Consider the following 23,542-nt stretch of genomic DNA (forward strand, 5'->3'; position numbering starts at 1 on the left):
TTGTTCTGGTCTCTTGAATTCTCATAGTTTATCTTGAGACTTGGACTTAGCTTATGATGTCTTCTGTTTGTCACATGAGTTGGTTCCTGAACAGTTATTCCTCTGTGTTAAATGGAAGGTCAGCCTTTGGGAGGTGCTTGTATCTTTTTCATTTTTCCTTCCACTTTCCCCCTTTTATTCCTGTCTTCCCTCTCCTTAGATACTTCCTTCCAGAGCCCAGTCCCAAATCTGCTTCACTGTCTCTAGTGAACTGCCATCCAGCAGGTCAGGAATGAACCATGCTCAAATATCCTCTACTCTGCTTTCTTGAGAGATTACCCTCTCTGAAGCTGAAATAGGGATCAGGCTCCACTTAAAACAGAACCAGGACTAGGGTCTAGGACGTTTTACCCACGGGAACATGTGGTCTTGACTGAATGATTTGACTGGTGCAGAGAGACTAAGCAGATGACAAAAGTTTTATCCAAACTGGTGCTGGCTTATCCGTGGGGGAGGAGCACTCTTTTTTCCCCCAGTCAAAGCTCATCCCCTTTATCCCATACACATGCACTTCACTGAGCTAAAGCTGTAGAACAGTGTAGCCTTGATTTATGAGAGCTGTGTTTCTTCCCTGATCCTGGCTGGCACAGTGCTGGAGTCTTTGCTTTTATGTGTCCACGTCAGGGGGCAACTGGCAACCAGCTGTTGGAAACTGGTCTAAGAAAATAATAAAAATAAAAATACTCATGGACTATCCTGTCAGTCCAGGTCCTTGGTACCTGCCATCAGCCTTGGAATAAATGAGGGTCTTTCCCCCTTGGAATGAGGTTTCTCTATGACAAACAGATTTATATTGTGCTGGAATGATTGGTAGGTACCAAGGGGGTCTTGCTTGAGAGCTAATAATTGAGACTGTTAGAACAATAACTCACATAGTCCCCACCCCCTTTATCTCTGAAGGGTCCCCAAGTACTACATATGCAATGTACTCCCAAGCCTGGGGTCCTACTAAACTTAGCTGTGTGTGGGGTAAAAGGTAACACCTGGGAAAGACTAGACACAGGGAGTGCCAGCACCCTATGAATCTCCCCACTCAGGTGAGGGGTTATCATGGGGCAGGAGCCAATGGCAGAAAGAAAAAGGAAAGTTGTTTTGGGAGAGTGGCTCCCTCACATTCGTGAGTAGGGAAAGAGGTCTCTTTAAAGACAAAAATCCTCTGAGTGTTCTGAGTCATAGGTCCTTCATAAGTATTTTGTGTACTGTATACGTGATATACGTCAACCACCTCAGGGTATTTATTTACTTGTTTATAATTTATTTGTTGCATACTTTGAAGAAAGACTTGAGATAGCTTATAATACATGTAGGACAAAACAGTTGATATTCAAGTAGAAGGTGAAATCATGTAGACTGAGGAGAAAATAAATATATCAAAACCTTAAGCCAGCATTTGTCAAACTAAGTTACTCAATTAGTTTTGTTGGGTGTAAATAGGTGTTTCTTGAAAGGTTGTTCTGTAATCAAAGAAATTAAGCAAACTTTGGGTGAAGAAAAGCTAGACATATTTCTTTTTACTGCAAAATTCCCCAGATTCTTTTATTTGCTAAAAAGTAGTATAAAATTCCAAGACAGTGACACCATTACATGTTTTTTTCATGGTGTTCTGTACAACACACTTTGTGAAAAATGGACCTATGCCAAAATGATGTCTGGAATGAAGCAGTAATTTAAGTTCCAAGCTCCTTAGGAGTCAAGGCAAAAAGGACATTTATGATAAAGGAATATAGACTTGCTCTTTAGATGAGAGTGACACTTATTTTTCTAAATAAATTTCAAAAGGGATTTATCCCATGTATTCTTATTCAAAGGGTACTAGATAATTTGATGGGTGTTGTCATGAGGAGTGATTTTGTAGAAAAGGCAGTCTTGCTTTTATTATGGCCATTTCTTACTTTGATTCATAACACAATATAGAGAACACTGGGGAAGGCATCAGATTAAAAAATACAAGTTCCTGAAAGGTAGGATTGCCAGATAAAGTACAGTGCATGCAGTAAAATTTGAATTTCAGCTAACAAATTTTTAGCATGTCTAAAAATTGCATAGAATATACTTATACTATAAAATTTTTCATTCTTTAGTTAAAATTAAAATTTAACTGGGTGCTCTGAAATTTTGTTAAATCTCACAACCCAACTAGAAGGTCAAGACTTGAGTCATACGTTTGAATCACCCAGCAGCCTCCACTATGGAATAATCACCATGCCTGGCATTGCCACCACCCTCTTTCAATTGACCCACACTGATCAGAGAGTCCACAAGTCAAATCTGTCTTCACCTGCCCCACCACCAAATCTCAGGAGTACCAGCTCTTATCTCTGTGTTTCCCTGGAAAATGGGCTTGCTAACCCTTTGGAATACTCCCAAGTTGGCAGTCAGCCCTTCAGTTCCCTGAAGCTGATGGTCAGTCTTAAGAGGGAACATTTGTTTGGTTGTCATGGGCAAGCAAGGATTTTACCTTCTAGGCAAGCCCTCCAGTATTTATCGCACTGTCTCTGCACTTGTAGTATATTATTAGCCTTTTATGCCTTCTCTGTCACCTGTTGAAATGAGAATGCAAGGTCTCTGGGCCTCTGCAGCCCTTTCCCTTACATTAACTTAAGTCACACCAGATGTGGGCCTTTACTGCTTAAGAAGACTAATTGATTTCACTAGTCACAATACTTCTATTGTTTTATTTTTTAAACACAAATAAACACTGTGGTGGATTTGCTCTTCCTTCTTTCTCCTCTTGCCAAAAGTTATTCAATTAAAGGCATCTAGAAAGTGTGACAAAGAAATCCATCGATGGAGTGTATCTACTGTTAAAGGAAAAAAAAAAAAGAAGAGAAGAATGAAAGGAGGAGGATAAAGGATTGTAGGGAAGAGGGAAGGAAGCCTCTCAGGGACCAGCAGTAACTCTGATGGATGGCTTGTGTGTGTAAGACGTTATTATTTGTTATGTGAGTGTAGGGAGATGGCAGTCGAGCTGAGCAATACACCTGCTGGGCTCCAAGAAGCCAAAACAGCTGCACACATTGATTTAGAAGCTTGCTACTTGGGGCTCCAGGAACGAATCAAGCGACAGCTCATAAAAAAAGAGGGTTTTATGATTTCCCCCCTCTTTCTGTAAGCAAACGGCCACATCATATGTTTTCCTAACACGGTTATAACTCAAAATTAAATCCCAGCCCAAGGTGTCAGCCTGGTGCCATGTCAGGATTGTAACGGCTTGTTTTAGAGGTCGTCATGGAGATGGTGGAGAAAGGATGGGGGTAGGTCTTGGGAGGTAGGAAAGGGTACAAAGTGTTCTTTGACTCTGTGTGGCTTAGGCACTTAAGAACAATTAGCGTAAGGTTTTGTTTTAAAGAAGTGAGCTACCTTGCAGTGTTTAGTTGGTGATTTTATGCTACCGACAACCTCTATTCATAGTGTTAAAATGGAAAGCACTGTCTCACTAGGGAGCTACCCCATCCAAAGTGAGTAAGGGTGAGTTGTGGCACATGTGCTGCCAAAGTAAGGCTCTTAGAGGCAGTCTGTCTGCCTCACACTCCAAATCTGGTTGCTGAGTACACAAAATGGAATGGAGTCAAAATACTTTTGGTAAATGCTGAATGAAAGTGCTTGGTCATAAAGAAAAGAGAAGCTTTTTAAAAGGGCTTTGAGATTTCTCCAAAGTTACAGCCTGAATGTGCAAGGCCAAGGTGCTGTGGGCCCTGATGTCAGATAAATCTCCACTCAACACTCACCCCAAAGGTGACGATAGTCTGTAGGACTGTCAGATAAGCTCTTATGTAAGATTTTATAGTATCATGGATTTCATTCACTTAGCAAGTAGTTACTGAGCATTAGAAACCTTAAAAATGGTATGATGAATATTCATAAATGAACAAATGAAAGAATAAGTGAATGAAAAATATGATTTTATGCCTCATTACTAATAGTTCTGTAACAGCACAATCACAGCAAAAAGAATAATGCTGTTCTTCCAAAGCCCAAATCGGCACAATCCCCAAGGTTCAGACATTAGTGAAGGCTCTTACTTTGACATTTTTGTTTGCAGAGAAGTCATTTGTCAATCTTCTCTCTACCATTACTTGGAAGTCAACACATCTCCAGTCCAAGCTCTCTCCTGAACTCTCATTCTGCATCTCCAGCTGCCTTTAGTACATTTCACTTAGATTCCACAGTTTTTGAACTATTCTTCTTCTTCTTCCCTAAATAATTTTTTATCTTGGTTTTCAGCTTTTTTATTATGGTACCATATTAGTCTTAGCCATTGAAGCTCAAAATATCAGATATAACTTTGGTTTCCTTTCTAGATCCAAATAGACACCACACACTCTCCTTCCTTCTTTCACAACGTCTCTCAAGTCTATAACTGCTTTCTCACTTCTGCTGTCATTTCCTAGTTCAGTCCCATAGTAACTCATGTGTCAGCTGCAGCCATTGTTCCCATTCAATCTCTTTTCCTTTAGTCTCTAAGTTCCCTTTCCATCCAGCAGTTACAACACACCGAGCACCTTGCTGCCAGGGTAAATGTCTCCAATTATGACATGCTTCCAAAAGCTCCAATCACTCCTTCATTTCCCATAGAATAAATTTATTTTTATTGGAGTATAATTGCTTTACAATGTTGTGTTAGTTTCTGCTGTACTATGAAGTGAATCAGCTATGTGTATACCTATTTCCCCTCCCTCTTGGACCTCCCTCCCACCCATCTAGGTCATCATAGAGCACCGAGCTGAGCTGAGCTCCCTGTGCTATATGGCAGGTTCCCACTAGCTATCTGTCTTACACATGGTAGCGTATTTATGTCAAACCTAATCTCCCAATTCATCCCACCCTCCCCTTCCACACGCCCATGTCTACATGTCCATCCTCTACATCTACGTCTCTATTCCTGCCCTGCAAATAGGTTCTTTTGTACCATTATTCTAGATTCCACATATATGCGTTAATATACGATATTTATTTTTCTCTTTCTGACTTACTTCACTCTGTATGACAGACTCTAGGTCCACCCACACCTATACAAATGACCCAATTTCGTTCCTTTTTATGGCTGGGTAATATTCCATTGTATATATGTACCATGTCTTTTTTATCCATTCATCTGTCATTGGACATTTAGGTTGTTTCCATGTCCTGGCTATTGTAAATAGTACTGCAATGAACATTGGGGTACATGTGTCCTTTTGAATTATGGTTTTCTCAGGGTATATGCCCAGTAGTGGGATTGCTGGGTCATATGGTAGTTCTATTTTTGATTGTTTAAGGAACCTCCATACTGGTCTCCATAGTGGCTGTATCAATTCCCACCAACAGTGTAAAAGTGTTCCCTTTTCTCCACACCCTCTCCAGCATTTATTGCTTGTAGATTTTTGATGATGGCCATTCTGACCAGTTTGAGGGTAGTTCTGATTTGCATTTCTCTAATAATTAGTGATGTCGAGCATCTTTTCATGTGCCTCTTGGCCACCTGTGTGTCTTCTCTGGTGAAATGTCTGTTTAGGTCTTCCGCCCATTTTTTATTTGGGTTGTTTTTTTGATATTGAGCTCCATGAGCTGTTGTATATTTTAGAGATTAATCCTTTGTCAGTTGCTTTGTTTGCAAATGTTTTCTCCCATTCTGAGGGTTGTCTTTTTGTCTTGTTTATGGTTTCCTTTGCTGTGCAAAAGCTTTTAAGTTTCATTAGGTCCCATTCACTTATTTTTGTTTTTATTTTCATTACTCTGGGAGGTGGGTCAAAAAAGATCTTGCTATGTTTTATGTCAAAGACTGTTTTTCCTATGTTTTCCTCTAAGAATTTTATAGTGTCCGGTTTTACATTTAGGTCTTTAATCCATTTTGAGTTTATTTTTGTGTATGGTGTTAAGTGTTCTAATTTCATTCTTTTACATGTAGCTGTCCCGTTTTGCCAGCACCACTTATTGAAGAGACTGCCTTTTCTCCATTGTATGTTCTTGCCTCCTTTGTTACAGATTAGGTGACCATACGTGTGTGGGTTTAACTCTGGGCTTTCTATCCTTTGCCATTGATCTATATTTCTGTTTTTGTACCAGTATCATACTGTCTTGATTACTGTAGCTTTGTAGTATAGTTTGAAGTCTGGGAGCCCGATTCCTCCAGCTCCATTTTTCTTTCTCAAGGTTGCTTTGGCTATCCCATATAATAAAATTTACATATTGTCATGTGTTGTTTAAGGATCAATCTTGCCCTTCTAGCTCCATTTTCTACTGATAACATATTGTATTTGTATTTAATTATTTATAACATATTGTATTTATATTAGCGAAAATAACATTAAATAATAAGTAAAATTAAATTGATGTGTCTGTCACTGTACTGAGCATTTCACATGTATATTTTTTCTTTCTATTCCTACAGTATTCCTATGAGATAGGTACTGTTATTATCTCTTCAGATGATAATATTGAAGCACAAAGAAGTTTTATATACCTTGCTCAAGGTCACCAATGGGAGAGCTGGAATTTGACCTATGCAGTAGATTCTGACCCCACATGGTCTTAGAACCTGTACCGTTACCACTTTACAACAGCTTACTCTGCCTCCTGAAGAAAGCTTGTGCTCTACTACCTCCCTGCCTTGGCTTTATTACTTCCCTTTTCCAGACTGATTTCTTGCCTCCTCTTAACACAATTTCAAGCAGTTTTGAAGTTCTACTCAAATGTCTACTCCTCCATTAAACACATGTGCCCCCAAAGAATTCTCTTTCCTCAATTACTGTAGTATCCACTGTCTCCACCATTCACTGATATTCATGCATTATCAGATAGTCATGTGTTCTTATACTTCTCTTTATTCTCCTCACTACCTGGCACCATAACTTCTACCAGAGCTTCCTCAATACACAGGTAATTGCCAGAATGAAGAATTCTGAAATGAACTATACCAGGGACACCTTTCACACCTTATTCTTTGTCCTGTCTCCTGGTTTTAAAACTTGTCTCTGCATCCCTTTACTCTTTTTTAAAGTAATTTTTAACCTTCTTTGGGCTGTCATTTGGCCCCTTGAAACTGTGGATACTCTCCTTTTTCCTAAACTCCTAGGAAGTATTGAGCAGGTGAACAGGAAGACACTGGGTCTAATAGTAGAGCAGATAAACATCAGCCTTTGGGGCCATTATGTAAGGCTATTCAACGGTACATCCCTTCCTTTGGTAGCCTTTCAAGATGGCAGACTGTCTCCTGCCTCCTCCTCTGCTAGTCTTGAATCTCCCTGCTCAATGCTTTTACTAGAGTGGCCTCCTTGGGCAGAGCTCCATACTTGAAACTTAGCTTCAGCCATTCCCAGGTGAATGTCCCTCAATTGTAACATATTTCCTTGGGAGACTTTGCTACTGCCCTGTGGGAAAACAATCAAATAATGAATACTTTATAAGTGAATACATACTTTAAGTGTGTTTCTCTTTCAGCCTAAAGGAAAGAATTTCTAATAGTGTGACATTTTAGGTGTTACGGGGTAAGGGCAAACAGGGAATTGTATGTGTAGCAGGGAGGACATTCCTGCATCCTTGAATCATAACTCCTCTGCCATAAGAAAGACTAGCCCTGAAAATGAGCATTCATGCCTTGACACCACAGGAAAATAATATCATACAAATATGAGAGTTGCCAGAATCCCAAGAGTTAGTACAAACATTTTGTCAACTATTAAGTGTTTCCCCTACAGAAGTATAGCTGCTTCTAGCACATACTAGGAATTGTAGAGTTTGAAAGTGATTATCTAGAATGTGAATCGTATTTGTGATAGGTAGGAAATGTGCATCTCAGGAAAGCTGAGGAACGATACCGGATTTTAGCAGTGATAGGGAAGGAAGAAAGTTTACTAATCCACATTATAATGTATCTAATCATTGACCATCATCTGTTAAGATGGTAATGTTCCTGGGGGAGATGACATGCTAAATCACCATAAGTCCAAAAAGAAAATATGACTTTATCAACAATGAAGATAAAAATTAGCCATCTATCAGATTACTGAGGGATTAGGTATGAAATGGGAGAGTTCTGTTAAAGATGGGAGGAAAAGGAATAGTAGGTTTGTTTGCCTGGGGTGTTGCCAGGAAAGCCTGGTTCTAGGAGGGTACAATATATGGTGGACAGCTACCAAAACAACAAAGGAACACGAAGAGCCTGGGGAGAAAAAAAAACATGGGAGATGGCTGTAGGAACAACATCATAACAGAGCCCAATGACACATTTCCTCTAGTTTACTCCCTTTGTTAAATGAATCACTTGGGCATTAAAGCTTCACGTTAATTTAAGCAGATCACATATGGTATATCCTGAACCACAGATCACTTAATTGTGAGTACTTAACTCTGTTATTTTAGTGCAGTCTGTGGTCTCAGCTGAAATAGTTACATAATTAGTTGTAGACAAAGTGATATACTGTCTTTGTTTCCTCAATTATTAAATATGAATATGATCACAGAAATTTTATAAGTAATTGATACAAAGTATCAAAGTACCTGACAGCATTTTATACATATAAAATACTAAATGCTACATAAGAGAGCTGTATTTCTAGGAATATGATTAAGCATTTTCTTATGAAGATTGAATTTTCTCACAGGATACTCCTAAAATTAATCTGCTCTATGAATTAAGTTATTAAGCTGTATATCTGTGTGGAGGCTACAAGGCTGCCAGATTAAGTTAATTGACGAGTTGTTTTCATTATGTCCATAACTTCCTCCAATTAGAAACATTTTATTATTCTGTAGTTTTAGTGGCCTATATACCACAGGGCACATTTTCAAAGCATTCCATCATCTTTTCTTAAAGCCTTATCTCCCATTAGTAATAAAATGAAGCCTATAGTTTTAAAGACGCAGCTCAAGAATTTTCAATCCCTACTTTTCATTCATCTATTCATCCAACAAACATATATAGAATGTTTATTATATGTCAGGATTTGAGCTGTGTACTGATAATAAAATTTGCTATCTAATTACTTTATTACATACAATCCTAGTTACAAATATTTACCATCTGGCTTTCTTGGTTTGTCTAAATCCTATATAGGACCATTGCATAACTTTAACAGTTAATAAATTCCTGGGAATTTTATTCTGCCATTAAATGTTAAAAAACAGTTTGTGACCATTTATATATATATATGTATATATATATGTTATTTAAAGAATAATAATTTAAAAAAACCATGTATCCATCACTCAACTTAAAAATAAATATATTTCACAACAAAAGCCAAAATAAACTGGGACTAAATCATACTAAAAAGCTACACAGCAAAGGAAACCATCAGCAAAATGAAAAGGCAACCTACTGAATGGGAGAAGATATTTGCTGTGAGGGTCAATTTCCCCAATTATAACATGCTTCCAAAAGTTCCAATCACTCCCTCATTTCCCATAGAATAAAATTCACATATTATCATCTGGTACCTAAGGATGACAGCTCTATTCCCTACTGATGGCACATATAAATATTCTGTTTAGCAAAAATAACATTAAATAATAATAAATGAAAACACAGCTTATGGAATGGGAGAAAATATATGCATAGCACATATCCAATATGGTGTTAATATCAAAAATATACAAGGAACTCTTACAACTCAATAGCAAACAAACAAACAAAAACAAAATACCCAAATAACCTAATTTAAAAATGGGCAAATGGGGCTTCCCTGGTGGTGCAGTGGTTGAGAGTCTGCCTGCCGATGCAGGGGACATGGGTTCGTGCCCCGGTCCAGGAAGATCCCACATGCTGCGAAGCGGCTAGGCCCGTGAGCCATGGCCGCTGAGCCTGTGCGTCCGGAGCCTGTGCTCCGCAATGGGAGAGGCCACAACGGTGAGAGGCCCGCGTACCGCAAAAAAAAAAATAAATAAATAAGGGCAAATGACCTAAATAGACATTTTTCCACTAAAGATATACAAATGACCAACGGGTATAAGAAAAAGTGTTCAGCATCACTCTTCATCAGGGAACTGTAAATCAAAACCATAATGAGATATCACCTCATATCTGTTGGAATGTCTATTATCGAAAAGACAAGAGATAACAAATGCTAGCAAGGATGTGGAATAAAGGGAACCCTCTTGCACTGTTTTAGGAAAGTAAACTGGTACAGACACTATGGAAAATGGTATGAAGATTTCTCAAGAAATTAAAAATAGAACTCCCATAAGATCCAGCAATGCCACTTCTGGGTATACATCCAAAAGAAATGAAAACAGGATCTTGAAGAGATATCTGCACTCCCATGTTCACTGGAACATTATTACATTAGCCAAGATATGGAAACCGATCAAGGGTCCATCAATGGAAGAATGGAAAAAGAAAATGTGACCATATTTTGAAATGAAATGAAATAAGCTAGACAGAGATAAAAATGTCACATGGTATCACTTATATGTGGAATCTTAAAAAAAAAAAAAAAAAGGTGAACTCACAGAAACAAAGTAGAAGGGTGGTTACCAGGGGCTGGCAGGGTGGGGGAAATAGAAGAGTATAAACTTTCAGAAAAAAATACGTCAACAATTCCTTTAAAGCTTCTGGTCCCTTCCCAAATCACATAAAGTTTCCTTCCCTGCTACAGGTCTTCCTCAACTTACGATGGAGTTACATTCCAAAAACCCATCATAAATCGAAAATATCCTAAGACAAAAAAGCATTTAATACACATAACCTGTGAACATCATAGCTTAGCCTAGCCTACCTTAAATGTGCTCAGAACACTTACCTTAGCCTATATTGTGCAAAATCTTTGAACACAGAGCCTATTTTATAATAAGATGTTGAATATCTCATGTAATTTATTGAATACTGTACTGAATGTGAAAAACAGAATGGCTGTAATGGGTACAGAATGGTTGTGTGTTGGTTGTTTACGCTCATGATTGCTAGACTGACAGTGAACTGAGGGCTTACCGCTTCTGTCCAGCACCACGAGAGAGTTATTGTATGACATATTGCTAGCCCGGGAAAAGATCAAAATTCAAAGTATGGTTTCTACTGAATGTGCATTCCTTTTGCACCATTGTGAAGCTGAAGAATTGTAAGTCAAACTGTCGTAAGTTGGGGACTATTTTTAGAAATCCAAACTAATCTGAAACTTTCTTGGCTCAACATCGTGCAGTTCATCTACATTATCAGCTGTTGGATAGTTCACTCATTTTCACTGCTATACACTATTCTACAATTTGTTTTTAAATTCTTCAGTAAATGGATATGTAGTTGGTTGCTAGTTTTTGTTTGGTGTGTTTCATTTTGTTTTTTGCTGTTAAGAATAATTCTGCCACAAACATTCTTATCCACGTGCCCTGTTACCATATAGGCAAGTTTGCCAAGGATGTGTACCCAGGAGTGGAATAGCTATGTTGTAGGGTATGAACTCCTTTAACTTTGCTGGATAATGCTGAATTTTGTCCTATGGTGTTTGTACCAAACTACACTGCTACCACAGTGTATGAGTTCTCAGTTTTCCAAAGATTTGTCAAAGTCAGTGTCAACTTAATTTCTGACAATCTGTTCAGCATAAGTGGTATATCATTGTGGTTTTAATGTGTATTTTCTTGATTAGTAAAAATACATTGTCTCACATGTTTATTGGTCATTTATGCGATTTGTATTTCCTCTTCTGTGAAATGTTTGTTCATGACATTGGCCATTTTTGATTTGTCTTTTACTTATTGATTCATACATTGTATGTGTGTGTGTGCGTGTGTATTTGTGGCTTGGTTTTTTACTTTTATGTTTTGAATTTTGATGAACAAAAGTTCTTAATTTTATTGTAGCCAAATGTATCATTTTTCTCCCTTTTCACTTGCATATTTTTGTTCTCCTAAAAAAAGTCTTTTATCCCAACATCATGAAAATCCTTTTAGTCTATCTGGAATTGACTTTTTTATATAATGGGAGATAGGGAATCCAATTTCAAGGTTTTTCTTTTTTTCTATATGGGCACCACTTATCTGCAATGCTAGTTCTGTTATAGTTTAAGCATTACCATCTGTGTGGATCTTTTTCTGGACTCTTTATTCTGGCCTATTGATCCATTTGTTAATTTCTGAAGCAATACAATGCTACCTTAATAATTCTATCTTTCTAAAACTCTTGACACAGAGAAAGATAAATCCTCCCACCCAACCTATCATTCTTACCCAAGAGCATCTTACTTTTGTTTTCATATTTTTCTCTCCATTTTACAAATATATACATATTTATTACATATTATGTATATAATTTTCTTTAAATAAGAATTTATATAGGTAATACACTCACGTGGTTAAAAAAAATCAAGAAACATAAGGTAGTACACTGCGAAAATTCATCCTCCTGTCCCTGGTCCCCAGCTAGGCGGTTCCATCCCTGTAAATAGTTATTACTAGTTTCTTCAGTAGCCTCCCAAGGATACCCAGGACATTATATATAATATAGATATATAAATATTTAATATGTATTTATATATATATAAATCAAGCATATATGTGAATAAAATCTCTCTTTTGTCATGACCATAAGTACCATTCTGGAATGTTCCTTATTTTGCTTTATCTCTAAAAATAGATTTGTTTATCTTTCTAATTAGTACATAAGGAGCTTCCCTTTTCTTTTCTATGGCTAAAAAATATTCAATTTTAAGGCCATACCATAATTTATTTTGTTAGGCTCCTAGTGATGAAGTTTCATGTCTTTTCCAATATTTTTCAATTAGAAAAATGCTGAAATTACTAATTTTTAACATACATTTCATACAATGCAAATCATTCTATATAGGATAAATCTCAAGAAATAAAATTCTGTATGCATTTATAATTTTGATGGATATTCCTATCAATTTATAGTCCTAAAGCAATATAAGAAAATGCCTATTTTTCCAGTTACCAGCACGCTGTACTATCAAACTTGCCCTTTGCATAACAAGTAAATTATAGAATAGTAGTGAATCTTTAACATCTTCCTTAGCAGTATTAAAAATTTATGTATATTCGTATGTTTAAGAGCTATTCGTGGTTGGAGGGAAAGATGGCGGAAGAGTAAGACGCGGAGATCACCTTCCTCCCCACAGATCTCTACACCTGGACCAACTCCTACAGAACACCTACTGAACGCTGGCAGAAGACCTCAGACCTCCCAAAAGGCAAGAAACTCCCCACGTACCCGGGTAGGGCAAAAGAAAAAAGGAAAAACAGAGACAAAAGAATAGGGACGGGACCTGCACCAGTGGGAGGGAGCCGTGAAGGAGGAAAGGTTTCCACACACTAGGAAGCTCCTTCGCAGGCGGACACTGCGGGTGGTGCAGGGGGAAAGCTTCCGAGCCGCGGAGGAGTGCACAGCAACAGGTGCGGAGGGCAAAGCGGGGAGATTCCTGCACAGAGGATCAGGGCCGACCGGCACTCACCAGCCCGACAGGCTTGTCTGCGAACCCGCCGGGGCGGGCGGGTCTGGGAGTTGAGGCTTGGGCTTCGGTCCGAAGCGCAGGGAGAGGACTGGGGTTGGTGGTGTGAACACAGCCTGAAGGGGTTAGTACACCATGGCTAGCCGGGAGGGAGCCTGGGAAAAGGTCTAGACCTGCTGAAGAGGCAAGAGACTTTTTCTTCCCTCTTTGTTTCCTGGTGCGCGAGGAGAGGGGATTAAGAGCGCTGCTTAAAGGAGCTCCAGAGACGGGCGCGAGCCGCGGCTAAAAGCGCGGACCCCAGAGACGGGCATGAGACGCTAAGGCTGCTGCTGCCGCCACCAAGAAGCCTGTGTGCAAGCACAGGTCACTATCCACACCTCCTTTCCGGGGAGCCTGTGCAGCCCGCCACTGCCAGGGTCCCGGGATCCAGGGACAACTTCCCCGGGAGACCACACGGCACGACTCACGCTGGTTCAACATCATGCTGGCCTCTGCTGCCGCAGGCTCGCCCCGCACTCCATGCCCCTCCCTCCCCCCGGCCTGAGTGAGCCAGAGCCCCGGAATCAGCGGCTCCTTTAACCCTGTCCTGTCTGAGCAGAAAAACAGACGCCCTCCGGCGACCTACATGCAGAGGTGGGGCCACATCCAAAGCTGAGCCCCGGGAGCTGTGAGAACAAAGAAGAGAAAGAGAAATCTCTCCCAGCAGCCTCAGAAGCAGCGGATTAAAGCTCCACAATCAACTTGATGTACCCTGCATCTGTGGAATACCTGAATAGACAATGAATCATCCCAAATTGAGGAGGTGGACTTTGAGAGCAAGACTTATTATTTTTTCCCCTTTTCCTCTTTTTGTGAGTGTGTATGTGTATGCTTCTGTATGAGATTTTGTCGTATAGCTTTGCTTCCACCATTTGTCCTAGGGTTCTATCCGTCCATTTGTTTTTTTAAAAATATTTTTTCTTTTCGTAATAATTATACTTTTATTTTAATAACTTTATTATATTTTACTTTATTTTATTTTACTTTACCTTCTTTCTTTCTTTGTTCCTTCCTTCCCTCCTTCCTTCCTTCCTCCTCTTTCCCTCCCTCCCTCCTTTCTTTCTTTCCTTCTTTCTTCCTTTCTTCCTTCCTTCCTTCCTACCTTCATTCCTTCCTTTCTACTTCTACTAATTCTTTCTTTTTACTTTTTCTCCCTTTTACTCTGAGCTGCGTGGATGAAAGGCTCTTGGTGCTGCAGCCAGCAGTCAGTGCTGTGCCTCTGAGGTGAGAGAGCCAATTTCAGGACACTGGTCAACAAGAGACCTCCCAGCTCCACATAATATCAAATGGCGAAAATCTCCCAGAGATCTCCATCTCAACGCCAGCACCCAGCTCCACTCAACGAGCAGCAAGCTACAGTGCTGGACACCCTATGCCAAACAACTAGCAAAACAGGAACACAATCCCACCCATTAGCAGAGAGGCTGTCAAAAATCATATTAAGTCCACAGACACCCCAAAAAACACCACCAGATATGTACCTGCCCACCAGAAAGACAAGATCCAGCTTCATCCACCAGAACACAGGCACTAGTCCCCTGCACCAGGAAGCCTACACAACCCACTGAACCAACCTTAGCCACTGGGGACAGACACCAAAAACAACGGGAACTACGAACCTGCAGCCTGCAAAAAGGAGACCCCAAACACAGTAAGATAAGCAAAATGAGAAGACAGAAAAACACACAGCAGTTGAAGGAGCAAGATAAAAACCCACCAGACCTAACAAATGAAGAGAAAATAGGCAGTCTACCCGAAAAACAATTCAGAATAATGATAGTAAAGATGATCAAAAATCTTGGAAATAGAATAGACAAAATGCAAGAAACATTTAACAAGAACCTAGAAGAACTAAAGATGAAACAAGCAACGATGAACAACACAATAAATGAAATGAAAAATACTCTAGATGGGATCAATAGCAGAATAACTGAGGGAGAAGAACGGATAAGTGACCTGGAAGATAAAATAGTGGAAATAACTACTGCAGAGCAGAATAAAGAAAAAAGAATGAAAAGAACTGAGGAAAGTCTCAGAGACCTCTGTGACAACATTAAACGCACCAACATTCGAATTATAGGGGCTCCAGAAGAAGAAGAGAAAAAGAAAGGAACTGAGAAAATATTTGAAGAGATTATAGTTGAAATCTTCCCTAATATGGGAATGGAAATAATCAAGTCCAGGAAGCACAAAGAGTCCCATACAGGATACATCCAAGGAGAAATACGCCAAGACACATATTAATCAAACTGTCAAAAATTAAATACAAAGAAACCATATTAAAAGCAGCAAGGGAAAAACAACAAATAACACACAAGGGAATTCCCATAAGGTTAACAGCTGATCTTTCAGCAAAAACTTTGCAAGCCAGAAGGCAGTGGCAGGACATATTTAAATAAGTGATGAAGGAGAAAAACCTGCAACCAAGATTACTCTACCCAGCAAGGATCTCATTCATATTTGATGTGGAAATTAAAACCTTTACAGACAAGCAAAAGCTGAGGGAGTTCAGCACCACCAAACCAGCTTTACAACAAATGCTAAAGGAACTTCTCTAGGCAAGAAACACAAGAGAAGGAAAAGACCTACAATAACGAACCCAAAACAATTTAGAAAATGGGAATAGGAACATACGTATCGATAATTACCTTAAATGTAAATGGACTAAATGCTCCCACCAAAAGACACAGATTGGCTGAATGGATACAAAAACAAGACCCATATATATGCTAAGACCATTTCAGACCTAGAGACACATACAGACTGAAAGTAAGGGGATGGAAAAAGATATTCCATGCAAATGGAAACAGAAAGAAAGCTGGACTGGTAATTCTCATATCAGACAAAATAGACTTTAAAATAAAGACTATTAGAAGAGACAAAGAAGGACACTACATAATGATCAAGGGATCGATATAAGAAGAAGATATAACAATTGTAAATATTTATGCAACCAACATAGGAGAACCTCAATACATAAGGCAAATACTAACAGCCATAAAAGCGGAAATCGACAGTAACACATTCATAGTAGGGGACTTTAACACCCCACTTTCGCTAATGGACAGATCATCCAAAATGAAAATAAATAAGGAAACACAAGCTTTAAATGATACATTAAACAAGATGGACTTAATTGATATTTATAGGACACTCCATCCAAAAACAACAGAACACACATTTTTCTCAAGTGCTCATGGAACATTCTCCAGGATAGATCATATCTTGGGTCACAAATCAAGCCTTGGTAAATTTAAGAAAACTGAAATTGTATCAAGTATCTATTCCGACCACAACGCTATAAGGCTAGATATCAATTACAGGAAAAGATCTGTAAAAAATACAAACACATGGAGGCTAAACACTACACTACTTAATAACGAAGTGATCACTGAAGAAATCAAAGAGGAAATTAAAAAATACCTAGAAACAAATGACAATGGAGACACGACGACCCCAAACCTATGGGATGCAGCAAAAGCAGTTCTAAGAGGGAAGTTTATAGCAATACAAGCCCACCTTAAGAAACAGGAAACATCTCGAATAAACAACCTAACCTTGCACCTAAAGCAATTAGAGAAAGAAGAACAACACAACCCCAAAGTTAGCAGAAGGAAAGAAATCATAAAAATCAGATCAGAAATAAATGAAAAAGAAATGAAGGAAACGATAGCAAATATCAATAAAACTAAAAGCAGGTTCTTAGAGAAGATAAACAAAAGTGATAAACCATTAGCCAGACTCATCAGAAAAAAAAAGGGAGAAGACTCAAATCAACAGAATTAGAAATGAAAAAGGAGAAGTAACAACTGACACTGCAGAAATACAAAAGATCATGAGAGATTACTACAAGCAACACTATGCCAATAAAATGGACAACCTGGAAGAAATTGACAAATTCTTAGAAATGTACAACCTGCCAAGACTGAATCAGGAAGAAATAGAAAAGATGAACAGACCAATCACAAGCACTGAAATTGAAACTGTGATTAAAAATCTTCCAACAAACGAAAGCCTAGGACCGGATGGCTTCACAGGCGAATTCTATCAAACATTTAGAGAAGAGCTAACACCTAACCTTCTCAAACTCTTCCAAAATATAGCAGAGGGAGGAACACTCCCAAATTCATTCTACAGTGCCACCATCACCTTGATACCAAAACCAGACAAGGATGTCACAAAGAAAGAATACTACAGGCCAATATCACTGATGAACATATATGCAAAAATCCTCAACAAAATACTAGCAAACAGAATCCAACAGCACATTAAAAGGATCATACACCATGATCAAGTGGGGTTTATTCCAGGAATGCAAGGATTCTTCAATATACGCAAATCAATCAATGTGATAAACCATACTAACAAACTGAAGGAGAAAAACCATATGATCATCTCAATAGATGCAGAGAAAGCTTTCGACAAAATTCAACACCCATTTATGATAAAAACCCTGCAGAAAGTAGGCATAGAGGGAACTTTCCTCAACATAATAAAGGCCATGTATGACAAACCCACAACCAACATCTTCGTCAATGGTTAAAAACTGAAAGCACTTCCACTAAGATCAGGAACAAGGCAAGGTTGCCCACTCTCACCACTCTTATTCAACATATTTTTGGAAGTTTTAGCCACAGCAATCAGAGAAGAAAAGGAAATAAAAGGAATCCAAATCAGAAAAGAATAAGTAAAGCTGTCACTGTTTGCAGATGATATGATAGTATACATAGAGAATCCTAAAGATGCTACCAGAAAACTACTAGAGCTAATCAATGAATTTGGTAAAGCAGCAGGATACAAAATTAATGCACAGAAATCTCTGGCATTCCTATACACTAATGATGAAAAATCTGAAAGTGAAATCAGGAAAACACTCCCATTTACCACTGCAACAAAAAGAATAAAATATCTAGGAATAAACCTACCTAAGGAGACAAAAGACCTGTATGCAGAAAATTATAAGACTGATGAAAGAAATTAAAGATGATACAAAAAGATGGAGAGATATACCATGTTCTTGGATTCGAAGAATCAACATTGTGAAAATGACTGTACTACCCAAAGCAATCTACAGATTCAATGCAATCCCTATCAAACTACCAATGGCATTTTTCACAGAACTAGAACAAAAAATTTCACAATTTGTATGGAAACACAAAAGACCCCGAATAGCCAAAGCAATCTTGAGAACGAAAAACGGAGCTGGAGGAATCAGGCTCCCTGACTTCAGATTACACTACAAAGCTACAGTAATCAAGACAGTATGGTACTGGCACAAAAACAGAAAGACAGATCAATGGAACAGGACAGATAGCCCAGAGATAAACCCACGCACATATGGTCACCTTATCTTTGATAAAGGAGGCAGGAATAGACAGTGGAGAAAGGACAGCCTCTTCAATAAGTGGTGCTGGTAAAACTGTACTGGTACATGGAAACGTATGAGATTAGATCACTCCCTGACACCATACACAAAAATAAGCTCAAAATGGATTAAAGACCTAAATGTAAGACCAGAAACTATCAAACTCTTAGAGGAAAACACAGGCAGAACACTCTATGACATAAATCACAGCAAGATCCTTTTTGACCCGCCTCCTAGAGAAATGGAAATAAAAACAAAAATAAACAAATGGGACCTAATGAAACTTCAAAGCTTTTGCACAGCAAAGGAAGCCATAAACAAGACCAAAAGACCACTCTCAGAATGGGAGAAAATATTTGCAAATGAAGCAACTGAGAAAGGATTAATCTCCAAAATTTACAAGCAGCTCATGCAGCTCAATAACAAAAAAACAAACAACCCAATCCAATAATGGGCAGAAGACCTAAATAGACATTTCTCCAAAGAAGATATACAGACTGCCAACAAACACATGAAAGAATGCTCAACATCATTAATCATTAGAGATATGCAAATCAAAACTACAATGAGATATCATCTCACACCAGTCAGAATGGCCATCATCAAAAAATCTAGAAACAGTAAGTGCTGGAGAGGGTGTGGAGAAAAGGGAACATTCTTGCACTGCTGGTGGGAATGTGAATTGGTACAGCCACTATGGAGAACAGTATGGAGGTTCCTTAAAAAACTACAAATAGAACTACCATATGACCCAGCAATCCCACTACTGGGCATATACCCTGAGAAAACCATAATTCAAAAAGATTCATGTACCAAAATGTTCATTGCAGCACTATTTACAATAGCCCGGAGATGGAAACAACCTAAGTGTCCATCATCAGATGAATGGATAAAGAAGATGTGGCACATACATATAATGGAATATTACTCAGCCATAAAAAGAAACGAAATTGAGCTATTTGTAATGAGGTGGATAGACCTAGAGTCTGTCATACAGAGTGAAGTAAGTCAGAAAGAGAAAGACAAATTCCGTATGCTAACACATATATATGCAATTTAAGGAAAAAAAGTGTCATGAAGAACCTAGTAGTAAGACAGGAATAAAGACACAGTCCTACTAGAGAACAGACTTGAGGTTTTGGGGAGGGGGAAGGGTAAGCTGTGAGAAAGCGAGAGAGTGCGATGGACATATATACACTACCAAACGTAAGGTAGATAGCTAGTGGGAAGCAGCCACATAGCACAGGGAGATCAGCTTGGTGCTTTGTGACCGTCTGGAGGGGTGGGATAGGGAGGGTGGGAGGGAGGGAGTCGCAAGAGGGAAGAGATATGGGAACATATGTATATGTATACCTGATTCACTTTGTTATAAAGCAGAAACTAACACACCATTGTAAAGCAATTATACTCCAATAAAAAAAAGAGCTATTTGTATTTCCTTTTCTGTGGCCTGTATATTAAAATCTTTGTCCATTTTTCTATTGGATCTATTCATTTTTAATAATTTTATAGGAGATTTTTAAATTTAGTAATGAAATTAGTAATCTGTCTGTGATAGGTATAGAAAATATTCCCCCCCCCTCCAGTTTATAATTTGTCTGTTGATCCTTTTTTCGCATCATGATTTTCTGCCATGCAGGAAGTTCTCATTTTTTAAAAAAAAATAAATAAATTTATTGATTTATTTTTGGCTGCATTGGGTCTTTGTTGCTGCACGCAGGCTTTCTCTAGTTGTGGTGGTGGTGGGGGGCTACTCTTCGTTGTGATGCGCGGGCTTCTCTTTGCCGTGGCTTCTCTTGTTGCAGAGCACAGGCTCTACGTGCACGGGTTTCAGTAGTAGCTCACGGGCTGTAGTCTAGAGCGCAGGCTCAGTAGTTGTTGCACAGGGGCTTAGTTGCTCTGCAGCATGTGGGATCTTCCTGGATCAGCGCTCGAACCCGTGTCCCCTGCATTGGCAGGTGGATTGTTAACCACTGTGCCATCAGGGAAGTCCCAAGTTCTAATTTTTCTGTTGTTAAATTTATCAATCTTTCGTTTTATGATTTCTGTTTAGTGTGTAGTTAGAATGTTCTCCTTCATGCTTCCACTGCTATAAAAAAATTCCAGTGATTTCTTAAAGTACTTGATGGTTTCATATTTCTGATTTGAATATGTTCTTCACTTGGAATTAATCCTGTTAAAACATAAGGTATGTATCTAAATTAACTTATTTCTAGATGACTATCCAGTTCTCCAAATAGATTTATTAAAGAGTGAATCTTTTATTCACTGATTTGATATACAATATTTGTCATATACTATGTCAGTTATCTACTGCTGCACAATAAACCATTCAAACTTTTAGTGGCTTCGAACAATAATTACTTTATTTGGTCACATCTCTGTGGGTCAACAATTTGGACTGGGCTGAGTTGGGCAGTTCTGCTGTTCTCCTGTCTGGTCACTCATGTGACTGGACACTGGTCTAGGGGGTCTCTACCATTTTCCTGAATTTATCTTACTGTTTATAATTTTAAAAAATGTATTATCTTGGAATTTACTATCTATATAAAAGGATAATTTTCTTCCTCCTTTCTAATTTTTACATCTCAAATTTCTTTCTGTTGTCTCATTGAGTTTTCTACTACCTCCAAACAATGTTAAATAATGGTGGTGATAATGGACATCCTCCTCTGTTCTTTTTCTTTTGTTTTTTGTTTTAAATATGGGACACTTCATGAATTTGCAATGTCATCCTTGTGCAAAAGCCATGCTAATCTTCTCTGTATTGTTCCACTTTTAGTAATTGTGCTACTGAAGTGAGTACTCCTCTGTTCTTTTTTAAAACAGCTTTATTTAGGTATAATTGATTACAAAGAACTATACATATTTAATGTGTATAATTTGAAGAGTTTGTACATATGCATACTCCCATGATACCATCACAATAATTCAGGTAAAAGACATATTCACCACCTCCCAGAGTTTCCTTGTGTCCCATTGTTTTTGTGATAACATTTAACATGAGATCTATCCTCTTAAATTTTGAAGTGCACAATACTATATTGTTAACTATAGCCACACAGATCTCTATAACTTATTAATGTTGTACAGCAAATCTCTATAACTTATTAATATAGCATAACTGAAACTTTATACCCACTGAATAACAACTCCCCAAATCCCCCACCCCCTAGCTCATGACAACCACTATTTCTCTTAGCAAATGTCTTCAAGGTTCATCCACATTGTTGCATATTGCAGGGTTTCCTTTTTTTAAAGGCTGAATAATATTCCATCCTATGTACATACCACATTTTTAAAATTAATTCATCTACTGATGAACACTCAGGTTTTTTCCATATCTTGGCTACTATGAATAGTGCTACAAAGAACATGCGACTGGAAATATCTCTTTGATATACTGAATTCAATTCTTTTGGATACATACCCAGAAGTGGGATTGCTGGATAATATGGTAGTTCTATTTTTGATTTTTAAAAGAACCTCCATACCGTTTTGCCATTCCCCAACCAACAATGAACAAGGGTTCCTGTTTCTCCACAACATTGTCAACACTTACCCTTTATTTGCTATCCTAACAGATGTGAGGTGATATCTCACTGTAGTTTTGATTTGTATTTCCCTGACAATTAATGATATTGAGCATCTTTTCATATACCTGTTGGCCATCTGCATGTCTTCTTTAGATAAATGTCCATTTAAGTCCTTTGCCCATTTAAAAAACCGGGGTATTTATTTTTGGCTATTGATTTGTAGGAGTTCCTTATATATTTTGAAAATTAACCCCTTATCAAACATGGTTTACAAATATTTTCTCCCATTCTATAGCTTGGCTTTCCATTGTGTTGTTTCCTTTGCTGTGTGGAAACTTTTTAGTTTGATGTAATCCTACATGTTTATTTTAGCTTTTGTTGCCTGTGCTTTGGTGTCACATCCAAGAAATCATTTCCAAGACCAATGTCAAATAGATTTTTTTTTTTTTTTTTTTTGCGGTACACGGGCCTCTCACTGTTGTGGCCTCTCCCGTTGTGGAGCACAGGCTCCGGACACACAGGCTCAGCGGCCATGGCTCACAGGCCCAGCCGTTACGCGGCATGTGGGATCTTCCCAGACCGGGGCACGAACCCGTGTCCCCTGCATCGGCAGGCAGACTCTCAACCACTGCACCACCAGGGAGGCCCTCAAATAGGTTTTTTATTACGCTTTCTTCTAGGAGTTTTACAGTTACAGGTTTTATGTTCAGTTCTTTAATCAATTTTGCATTGATTTTTGTGTATGGTTTAAGGTAGGGGTCCAATCTGATTCTTTTGTATGTGGATATCCAGTTTTCCTAACACCAGTTGTTGAAGAGACAACATTTCCCCATTGTGTGTTCTTGGCACTCCTGTCAAAGACTAGTAACAGTATACGCATGAGTTTATCTCTGCGCTCTGTATTCTGTTCCATTGGTCTATATGTCTGTTTTTATGCCAGTACATTACTAATTACTGTAGTTTTGCAAAATACTTTGAAATCAAGAAGTGTGGTGTTTCCAGCTTTGTTTTTCTTCCTCAAGATCACTTTAACTATCCTGGGACTTCTGTGATTCCAGATGAATTTAGGATTGTTTTTTCTATTTCTGTAAAAAATGCCATTGGTGGGAATTTTGGTGGGTATAGCATTGAATCTATAGGTTGTTTTGGGTAGTATGGACATTTTAACAATATTAATTATTCCAATC

General features: G+C 38.4%; 1 non-coding gene across 1 annotated transcript; it reads right to left on the reverse strand.

Moving 5' to 3' along the window:
- Positions 1–21,517: 21,517 nt before the first annotated feature.
- LOC117203209 (U6 spliceosomal RNA) lies at positions 21,518–21,625 on the reverse strand. Its single transcript, XR_004485888.1, has one exon. It is a non-coding gene; the product is annotated as a U6 spliceosomal RNA (small nuclear RNA).
- Positions 21,626–23,542: the final 1,917 nt, after the last annotated feature.

Source organism: Orcinus orca, chromosome 1 (assembly GCF_937001465.1).
Source record: "Orcinus orca chromosome 1, mOrcOrc1.1, whole genome shotgun sequence".
Lineage (NCBI taxonomy): Eukaryota > Metazoa > Chordata > Mammalia > Artiodactyla > Delphinidae > Orcinus > Orcinus orca.